Raw genomic sequence first — 11,194 nt, 5'->3', positions numbered from 1 at the left:
GTCCATTGAAGTTAAAAGACTTTTTTCACCATATATTTATTTATTTATATATTTTTTAAATATATTGTTCTATATACTTTATAGTACAGCACAAAAAAAAACAGAAACTAAATGTTTGTATTTTTCTGTCAATTTTAATTTCATATATTTTATTTTCTTTTTCTTTTTTGTTTCTTGTATTTATAAAAGGATAATTCTTACTATTTCTTACAGCATTTTTTAAAATATAAATGTTGTATTTAAACTAAATACTGTATTATTAATGTGAAATTTATCATGTAATTAATAAATATAAATTTACATATACATAAACCAAGGTGCAATTGCATCGTTTAAGTATTTCGACTCATTTGATCACTGCATTGAAATAAAATATGTCAGCTATCAGAAGGTACCTACTTGCAATATGAAATTATGAACCGTTGTCATTGGTTTCTAAATAAATTTTCAAAACAAATGAAATCAGCATTTCGAGTAAGCACTTTGCAGGATGCCATTAAAAAGGGGAGAGAACACACACTAGTAGCTGACAACAATAATAAATATTATTTAATTCATAATGGCAATGAAAGGAGAACTAAAATCATAAATAATAAATGAAGGCTGTACATGCTTTTCTTTTACAGAGTAATAAGAAATAATATTCCCCTATTAATATTAAAGCCCATACATATGATACTCAGGGTCGTTGTTTTGTTGTATTGCTTACAAGTTCACATCTATTGATTTTGTCAAAAAAATATATATTTATTGGTGTACTTAAAAAACTTAGCTCTCTCTGAAGTTATTATTATACATATAAATTAATTCTTATGGCAGCAATTTTTATAGCAAAACACACATTTAATTTTATTGTAGTATCAGACTATAAGGTATCAATTCTAAAATTTTGTTAAAATTTTAAAAATCAATAAAATCTTCAAAATATCACCTTTTTAGGGTGAATTTCAGAATTTTCGTAGAAGTGTACAGGTGCAACACATTGTTAATATATAGGCACAAAAAATGTTGAACATTATCAGACAAGCTTTTCCGCTATCGGGTTTTCAATCAAACTGTACCTGCTACACCAAAATAACATATAGTGATGTTAAGTTCTACAACATGATCCCCGGTTTGATTCCCAATGGTGTTAGTATTGATATTTACTGTATATTAGTAGTAACTGTGATATTAGCACTCTGGACTGAAGCATCAAATAAGTATGATGATATTGAAAATGATATTTTCAGGTGTCTCCTAGTAAGTAAAATAATTCGGAAAACAGTCTTACATTTCGCTCACTCCTTTCAAGAACGTCATAAATCAAAAAACTTGATTTTTCAGGAGAATGTTTTTAAAGTTCAAAAATATAATAAATGTATTAAAAATAAATATCAAGCCACTTATTGAACTTTTTACTGTGCAACAGATATTTTTAGGTAAAACCTTAAGGTTTTTTCTCCATTTAAAAAATATTTAGTATATTTAAAAAAAAATAATAAAACAATACCTTTTCTTCAAAATGCAAAAACAACACTTTATGCCCTGTAGCGGGTAAATATTAAGTTAAAAATATGCCTCTTGCTGGGATAAAGTACATTTTCTGGGCATTCAGAAAACATGCACAATTAAAAATTAACGGTTTCTGATTTTTGACGTTCTTGAAAGGAGTGAGCAATATGTAAAATTTGATTTCAACTATAGATGTCGCAGATAAAGTTTTAATCGAAAAATGCAGTTGATGTTTTGAATTGGAAACAAACATCATCAGTCCTATAGATGTATAGAATTCTAATATTTCCATCTCAATAGACTTCTTCATCTATGTTGAGATATCAATAAAAATCTCGATAAAACTAATCACCTTGGCTTATATAACTAAAATTCCTAATTTTACTGCCTTGTTTAATGCATTGCCCTATGCACTATTGAGTGCAGATAATGAATAATAAAGAAGAGGCATTTGTAACTACTTTTTTAATGTGTGTATTTCATGTATCTATTCATGCATTATTTGTATCTTACTTTCGCGTCGTCACTATCTGGTCTACAGGTTGAAAAAGTTGCATAGAAAAGTTACACTTGTTTATAATTTTTGGTAAATGTATATTCACGTATATGAATGTTACAAAAAAGATTATCTAAACAAAAATTATTCAAACATTTTTTCTCAAAGCGAAAATTGATAATTTAGATTTATAAATAGTATCAGAAATAATCATTTATAAATCATTTGGTAATATTAATTAATGTGAAAATAAAGTGATGAGTAAAATGGTAAACATTTAGCATATACATATATTTAACAAAGGAAGAGAAAAAAACTCACTATGACAACATGATTTCATCATTTTACAGGAAAGGGGAATCCCGGAACAGAACAGTCATGTTTTCCTGTTGTCATAGTCATATGAGTGAATGAGTTCACAATCACAATCTTCATTTATTAAGTACATTTTGATAATAATATGTGGAAATTAAAGAAATTAAAAAAGGAAGAGTATATTTTCTGTTTGTTTTGTCTCTACTTTTAACCCCTATCCACACCCAATGGTGCATAGGGCACTGCGTCATATAAACACAGTATTATCTTGATCGTTAACACATGAAGGAAAGGTGATCAGCGCTCCGCTTCAGGTACCAGTTCAGGGTAATATTAAAAAAATATTTGAGTGAAAAAATGTTTTGTTTATTTATATAAAATAATATTTTTTTAAAGTAAAAAAAAAAGTCTGTGAAATAATGAAGATCTGTCCCGTAAATGTAAAATACTAAATTTTTCAATCATATCACACTGTACTTACTCACACCAAAGAAATAATTACCACACTTTGCCTTTAATGTATTTTCAATGAGCCATAAGAGATAGGTATCAAAAAGAGGAGAAACTGAGGCACAGTTAGGTATTTGTAAATACAACTGGTTGCAATAATTACTGTTATGTCTTAATTTTGCTTATGCATAATTGAATAAACATGCAACAACTAGCACACTTCCTATATTTCAGCACAATTAAACACTCTGGATAACACTTTGTTAAGTATACTTTAAATAATCTAACCGTCATACACTCACAATGGTGCATGGGGCACTGCATCAAATCGATCCAGTGATAACTTGATCATTTTTCTGAAAAAGGCAAGGTAATCGGACTTCTCCTTTAGGTTCTAGTCTGGGGTAACATACAGTAAATATTAGAGTGGAAAAATCACAACTCCATATTTTTTTAACCTGAACATATACATATAAATAAAAACATATACATATGTATAAATAAAAAATTATAAAAATTGTTTATGATAAAATTACATTGGTATTTAGAGGGTCAAAAAAGTGGAAGTTCTTGAATATTTAATAAAAAAGAATTGTTCCAATTCTTTGATGAAAACGAGTTTGTTTTGCCGATACAGAAATAAGAAAGTCATCACACACACACATACCACAATACATGCACAACTAGCTGTATGCGTACATGAATAGCTGTGTATAAACTATATAGCTTGGGACATGCAATCTCACCTGTCCAATACATACACACAAACATATACACATCATGTGGTCAGTGTAGTAGTGAACACTGACACTCATAGCCATAATAGCAAGCCTAAATTACAAGTGGTTATTAATTCAATTTAAATTACTCAAAAAAATGTATCAAGTGTATGAGAGAAAGTCAATTGTTCCCTTTGCATATTATTACTGAATTTAACTCAATTTGAAACAATGTAAAAGATTTAAATTAAAAACGAATCTGTTGGTCAGTTTTCTGCATCATATTTTTATGTATATCAATAACAATATAAATTAAAATTTGTTCTTTATTAAAATCTTTAAACACAGTTCCTGTTTTTAAGGAAATCCTTTTACTTGCACTATTGCAGAATCAGGACATTTGGCCAAATGACTAAGCTGCCCCAATTAACCAAAGCGATCATAAAATTCATCAATATTTTTCTTAAATATACATATTTTACGTTCAAATAAATTCTTTAGCAAAAATATAAATTCAAATAAAATTAAAAACTTGAAAAAATGGAATAACATAAATGGATACAGTTTTAAACAATTTATGAATACAGAAATGAATCCAGTCAAGCGTTTTGTTTTTATGACTTAATATTTCTACAATCATTTTTTTTTTTTTTAAAAAGAGAAATCTTTGTGTTTTAACACAAATATTTCAATTTCATACTATTTCTGTGAGTCTAAGGGGCTCATTATGAAAAATAGGTATCAAATTGTGGTATAGTTGGTTCGAACCGAGAAACTCTGACTTAAGAGTCCGCGACACTAACCACGGGACCACAACCCGACACCACAGCACAGAAATCAGCACAGATAGCACCAGTGATGAGCATGAGCTCTCTTCATTGCATAAAATAACTTGAATTGAACCCTCAGTCTTTTTATTCATGGTATATAAATCATTATCTACAATAGAATTGTCAAATATTCTTCATAAATATCCCGAATGGGCCCCACATCCATAGTAATTATGTATATTAGTTACAAGTATACCTATATAATTATTTTTACCACAAATCAGATCATATAATGTTATGCAATTCAAATACATAAATCATTTCCAAGGAAATTGCTTTAATAAACCTCCAAATTGCTATTATATTTTAAGCTAATATTGTGCATTCAGAAGCCTTGGTTTAATATTTATTCTTGTTTTTGGCAGATATGACAAGAATGTACCGGTATAGGGTTTGTTTATATATTTTTATGTAAAAATAAAATGAAAAATATTAATTTTGACCCTCTCGGAAATCAACCACGGGATGTTCTGCACGGTAGTCAAACACACTAACCATTACACTGTGGATCCGAATGCCTAGCATATTTCTGGTTACTTTAAATCTGAGATCATATCATGTCAGTATAAGAGAAAACTAATCATGTGTCATGTGTGTAGTTGATTGTAAGTATACATCCTGATAATCCTATACATGCCCAATATTACAGTAGAATATTGTTATTATTTGAATAGAAATACTTGTAAGAAATGATTTTTAATAATCATTTTACAGAAGTCAATTCTTAAATGATTTAAATGTATAACCTAAGACAATGCAAGGGTTAAATAGCCAATAAAATCAAGTTGACCTATTTAATATAATTGCTTCAATTTCACTGAATTTTATTTCCTTGCATACATTATCAAGTTTAACAAATCAAATATGTGAAGACTAATGTTCGCAACAAAAAATATCTTATATTCCAATGATTCAGTGATATGAGAAGCATTGAAACAGCATCTTATAACCTGAATGATCGATAAAAAAAGTAAATCACTTTTTATCTCTCAATAATTCTTTCTATCCCCAATCATCCTATAGTTGTGTATTGCATAGGTGTTTTTTTTAATAGATCAATGAATTGATGAAAAAACAATTTTCGCTTTGATTTTCAAAATTGATTATTTTTGAGCAGTAACCTATTTATTATTTCTACAAATCAATGAACCCAAGAAAGCTCGTAATTCAAAAGTACAAAGATTTTGTCTTCTTCACTATATGGATAAAATAATTTTGGGTTCAAATTTATAATGCTTTTGTTTGTTTAATTATTACCGACATATTTATGTACACTATATTTTCTTTTAACCATTATAAATCAGTACAACTATACATGTGCCTGTTAATGGAAATTTATCAGATATTTATATATGGTTACAGCTCAAACAAGCCTGCTGCATTCCCGACAGTCGAAAATTAAGTAAGCAGAAATGTCATATTTAATGGATCCGGGTCTATCAAAAAACTGATCATACAATATTGCAGCATAGAACAATGTATAATATTGATAAAATATCATTTTTGTTATCACTGTGTGTCAAGAAAGTATGATGATTTTTGACTTACACCTTAGGTGCCAGTTTAGGGAAATGTCAAATATAATTATGTTTGTATTTATTTTAATGCTAACAATTTGACAATTTAACCCAGAGCCTTATAATAAAACAAAGCTAACACACTACTCCTACTATCTGGTGACACATAAAACAATGACAATGAAATAAATCGTATTCATTATGATATTTTAAAAAAAAAACACTTAAATCTAGTTGTGTCATAATGATGATTATTACAATTTTATATCCTGGAATGTGGTAATTACCACATATTGAATGAATGATGTTTAGTTTAAATTCCAAAGAAGACAAAAGAATGATTGTTACAGGATAATTTTCTACACATACTTATAATTATTTTTTATCACTAAGATCCAGATTCTTAATAGAACAGTCTTTGAGGAAATATTCAATACCTATATCAAATCTACATATTTATTTAATTTGACACTTTCATATGACATACTTTCATTGGTGAGGTTATTGTTATTTATAGTGTTTCGTTAGGAAAATGCTCATTTTTTTATTTGAATATGGTTATTTCTGAGAATAAAATATAATAAACACATGTGATTGACTGCTTTATCATTTTCGTTGAAATCATTTATATATTGATTGTGAATTTTACAAAATTTTTGATTAATTAATTGCACATACAATATGTATGCAATAAAAAAATCAGATTGCACATATATTTGTGTATAATATCACATTATTAATTTATCTAATATGCTTCTCACATGCTATGCTATAATATAACAGGTATGAATGCTATTTTTGAGAGCACTCAAAATTTTCTTTATGAAATAAGTAACAGAAATAAAAATAAAAATATATAGGAAAAAAATAATTATGAATTGTATCACTTGCATTCTATAGCTGATTTTCATTTTAGTAGTAGTTAAAAATATATCTCTTTTAATGGTACTCTACAATTCTCTCAACACCCAGAATGTTTGCTTCATATGATTTTTAAAATATGATATTTATTGAAGTAGGTTAGAAAACATAAGAATGAACTTCAATGAAGTGGATACACTTAATAAGATACCTCAAACAAATGGTATATATTTCTTAGGATTTAAATAATCCATTTTATGTTTAGTGCCTTATCATAGATGAATGTTTACATAACTTCCATTAGTGCATGTGTACCTAGTTAGTAAAGCTTTATTCAGTTGAAATCAATAGATATTTTAGCGTGCCAGACTGATAACAAAAGGATTATTAAATTTGGCATACTAATTATTACGACGTAAGTATTTTAATCTAATCTAAGCAGAAAAAAGAAATATTTGATAAAACAATAAATCATTAAGCATGAAAAGCCTTTAGCACGGAGAAATATTACGTATTCAAAATAAAACATTTGAATGAAACGTGGACTTGCGTAATGTTTACATGTTATTTTTGGTTTAACATACATAATCCCCCATCATTTCAATAAAAATAAAAATCTTGTTTTGTTTTTTTTCGCGTAAATTACTTTGATAGTTTGAAAATACAGTCGCCATATTGCCGACGGTTACAAGAAGGCGCGAAAATTCAAATATTTTTTTGCGATTGTACAATCATTTTTTTGGTTGCTGCAAAATTCGGTCCTTTGAATTTAAATTACCGGAATTTTTCCTTCCTTAATGACTCCTCCAACGTTAGATCATTTAAATTAAAAATACCATACTCTACTCGAATTATTACCCATTAAATACCCATTTCAACGCTTTCACATCACCAGTCTCAAATGATTCTCAAGAAAGTGTGATAAAATATAAATGGAAAGTGATTTTTTTGTTCATTAATTAAATAATAGAAAAAATACCGATATTTCAAGCATTGTAATAATTTATTTAGAATGCCAATGCACGGAACGCCTGTTAAAAAATAAACACAACAAAAAATAAATATTTGAATTTTAACTAAAAAGATAGACAATAGAGTGAGGTTAGAGTCACACAACTTTGAATTTGATTTTCTGGGTTCGACACAACTCAATCACAATTAATTCACTCAGTACTGAATTGAAATAACAAATAAATACAAATATTTTGAAATCATGACTGATTTAAAGTCATTACTGAAAATTTAAAATTAAGAGATTAATATAATACACACCACAATTTATTTTTATATTAATTCTATTCTATACTAGAATCTAAATAAATCAAATAAGTTGAAAAATGAAAAAAAAAAAGATCAAAGTCAAATTACTAATGGATATAATAAATTATAATAAAAATAGCTTCATACTATACATCAAAGATTTTTTCTGCATTTTAATTATGATCCATTAAATATAAGAAATATATTTTCTTTGACTAATAATGAAAACCATTCCATAAAATTTGAGTGGAGAAGTTGAAAATATTTTGTTACACTTTTTTTATACTAAAACATCATTTATAAGAGGTCATTGGGTTGTTCAATGTTTGAAAAATGTTTTTGACATATCCTGTAAAATTTGGTCAAGTGGATTTGTTGACACTCTTTGCCAACGTATTGGACTTTGGCACTATTTCTTGTAAATGACACGTCATATTGGTACACACCAATGTGAATCAGACATGCATAATTTTTCGCCTTTTTTATTACGCTACATGTGACCTGCTATTAGATTGATATGGAGGAAGACAATGGTTACATGTTACGCCATTTAAAGATCCTTATTGAATGGTACATGATTTAACTGTAAATTAGACCTGGTATACTTAGAACTGAAGACAGTTTTATAATTATTTCACAGTGATAAAAAAACGAAATTATTTGTAGTAAACTGTAAATTGTATTCGTCAGTATAATGTTTAGAAGCAAACGTATGTCTACAATAGAGGTATATATTGCAATCTTTAATAATTATTTTTAATTAGTTTTGAAATGAATTTGTATATTAAACTATTTTTATTGCTTTTTTCGTTCATGCATGTGTTTTATTTTTAATAGGTAGAATTATTGTAGATATCTTTTTTTATAAGTAATCAGTTCAGGGTGTTAGAATCATGTGTTTTTTTTTATAAACTTAAAGACATAAAAATATATACGCATATAAGTTTGATTTGTTTATTTTCCAATACTTTAAAAATAATTTACTAAGCAATCACAATTTCAAAATAAACAATTTAATCGCAAGAACAGATTATAAAAGAGAGATTGATGGTTTTTGGGTTCTAAAGACGCATTAAAAAATATATTATCTAGTACGAATTATGGATTATACCTTACTGAAGAAGGGTGATCAGTTTAAATGATACTTATTTTCATGAAAATGGTTTTTTCTGTCTTATTTTTTTTATTCCAAAACCACAAAATATTTTTGGCTACCTTATAAATTGTGATAAATATTTTATTAAAAAGACAATACATAAATGCGACCTGCGTAAAACATAGAAGTTATTGACGACTATGCATGATTTAACATGGTATAAATTTGTAAGAAATTTTTATCGAACTGTCTGAGATTTATTTTATTTTGAATTCTAAATCCAAAATTGCCACATTCTAAGATTAACCAACTGGTAGTCTAGTCGTCGTGCCAAATTTTAATATTCTATGTGAAAACGGATACATAAATTTCAAACCTAAAACCACAAATCTTAATTAAATAAAATAGTAGAAGGTATTGATTATTATTATTGATATAAGGAAGATGACAACGGTAATTACAGATTTAAAAATGTAATTTTACACGGCTTGATCGTCACTGCTGTGATACGACTAAGATGACGACATTAAAAGCCCGTGACTTTTTATCACCAATATAAAACATAAAATAATTCATAACGTAGTCTAATCTGATACCAAGCAGATTCTTTACATACTGATTGATTAAAATCAAGATAAAAATACTTACGTATAATATGAACAAAAATTATTATTAACGTGTTTGAGGCCCCTATTAATAATTATAATATGATTATATTTAACTCAACAATAAAAGAATTAATTTTTGCCGGCTTTTACATTTTTTTAAAAATATTTTTATATAAATATTTCCATTATATCTTACATATTTTCAATAAAATATATTAAAAAGAAATGTCTAGTAAAAATAATACAATAGTGTTAGCCTTAAATAACATCTAACATGGTAGATATGCATAAATTCAAAGTCGAAAATTTAATACAAAATGTAATATCAGCGATACGATTTTTCAGACATAAATTAATGTGATTCCGCGCAATCATTAACCAACCGAGAACACCAAACTTTATAATTCAAAATTTCAATATTCCTGTACATACTTGAAATATTGATTTTAATGAGTATTAAAATATGTAAATTTAAGTCAGAATTTTTTTATGTAAAATTCAACAATTCATTGAAAGAGGATATAAACAATATAAAATTACTGAAGTATGCTAGTATTACAATGTTTCCTTTATATGTACTTTTATTTGATTATTTTTATACATCATCTAAAAGCGTCCGTATTTTAAATCGAAAGAACACGGGCATAATGGCGGTATTTTTTGGGGAAAATTATGTAACCCGATACATTGAAACTCCAAGGATTTCCAGGAATCAATTAATTGCAAAGCTCAATAATGAGCAGTATCCGCGACTCCTATTAGGAATGTTAGTCACGGCTTGGACTAAATAATAACGCAAAATTAATTGTTTTATCGACCGTAACAGGGACGAGGGTAAACAGAAAAAAAAACAGTCAATAATAGGCATTACCTGGAACTGAGCACGTCGGAAACAATAATCCAAAATTACTGATCATTTTCACAGAACATTATAATATGTAAATAAATTTCTCTTTTCAAGATCACGGTCGCGCGGAGAACACGACTCGGCAAATTACTAAACATCTGCAACTGACTTTGACATTTCTGACGTACCTACGCACGAGTTTTTATGTGTATGTATTGGTGAGTGATTTTCTGACAGCCCACGTGGGTGCATACACCAGTGACATCTAGCGGTAAAGAGTTGTATTTCTCTTTTTTTCAATTGTACGTTTTTATAGATTCTCTGGATAAGTCCAGATAAAATCCGCTAGGGCATCTGTGGTCTGTGGTCGACAGAACTCAAGATCGATGTCAGAACTTGTCCAAAACAAAACATATTTCACTTCTTGACCCTTACTAATAATAGGTCTAGTAAAAAGAAATCCATCATCCATCATCGATAAAATAATGGAAATCGTCGAGCCTGACCGTCATGTAAGCACCGTTTCGGTTGCCCAGGAGCTAAACATTGCACAAAAAACCTTTTGGAACCACTTGAAAAGGGCAGGATACACAAAGAAGCTCGATGCATGGGTGCCGCACGAGTTAACGAAAAAAACCTCATGGACCATATTTCCATCTGCGAATCACTGCTGAATCGCAACAAAATCGACCCATTTCTGA

The 11,194-nt window shown here is 28.1% G+C and overlaps 1 protein-coding gene across 2 annotated transcripts in view; it reads right to left on the bottom strand.

Annotated features, from left to right (window-relative positions):
* The window catches only part of Abca3 (ATP binding cassette subfamily A member 3), a 42,171-nt gene extending 31,471 nt beyond the window's left edge, over window positions 1-10,700 (bottom strand). For both annotated transcript variants that reach the window (XR_015839242.1, XM_088277383.1), the window contains exon 1: window positions 10,518-10,700. The gene's annotated coding sequence lies outside the window, so the exon portion shown is untranslated. The remainder of the gene's footprint in view (window positions 1-10,517) is intronic.
* Window positions 10,701-11,194: the final 494 nt, after the last annotated feature.

Source organism: Brachycentrus maculatus, unplaced genomic scaffold (assembly GCF_059751285.1).
Source record: "Brachycentrus maculatus isolate JH-2025_06_01 unplaced genomic scaffold, ASM5975128v1 h1tg000042l, whole genome shotgun sequence".
NCBI classification, from domain to species: domain Eukaryota; kingdom Metazoa; phylum Arthropoda; class Insecta; order Trichoptera; family Brachycentridae; genus Brachycentrus; species Brachycentrus maculatus.
Note: the sequence above shows the minus strand (reverse complement) of the source record. Positions and strands in the feature narration are given on the sequence as shown.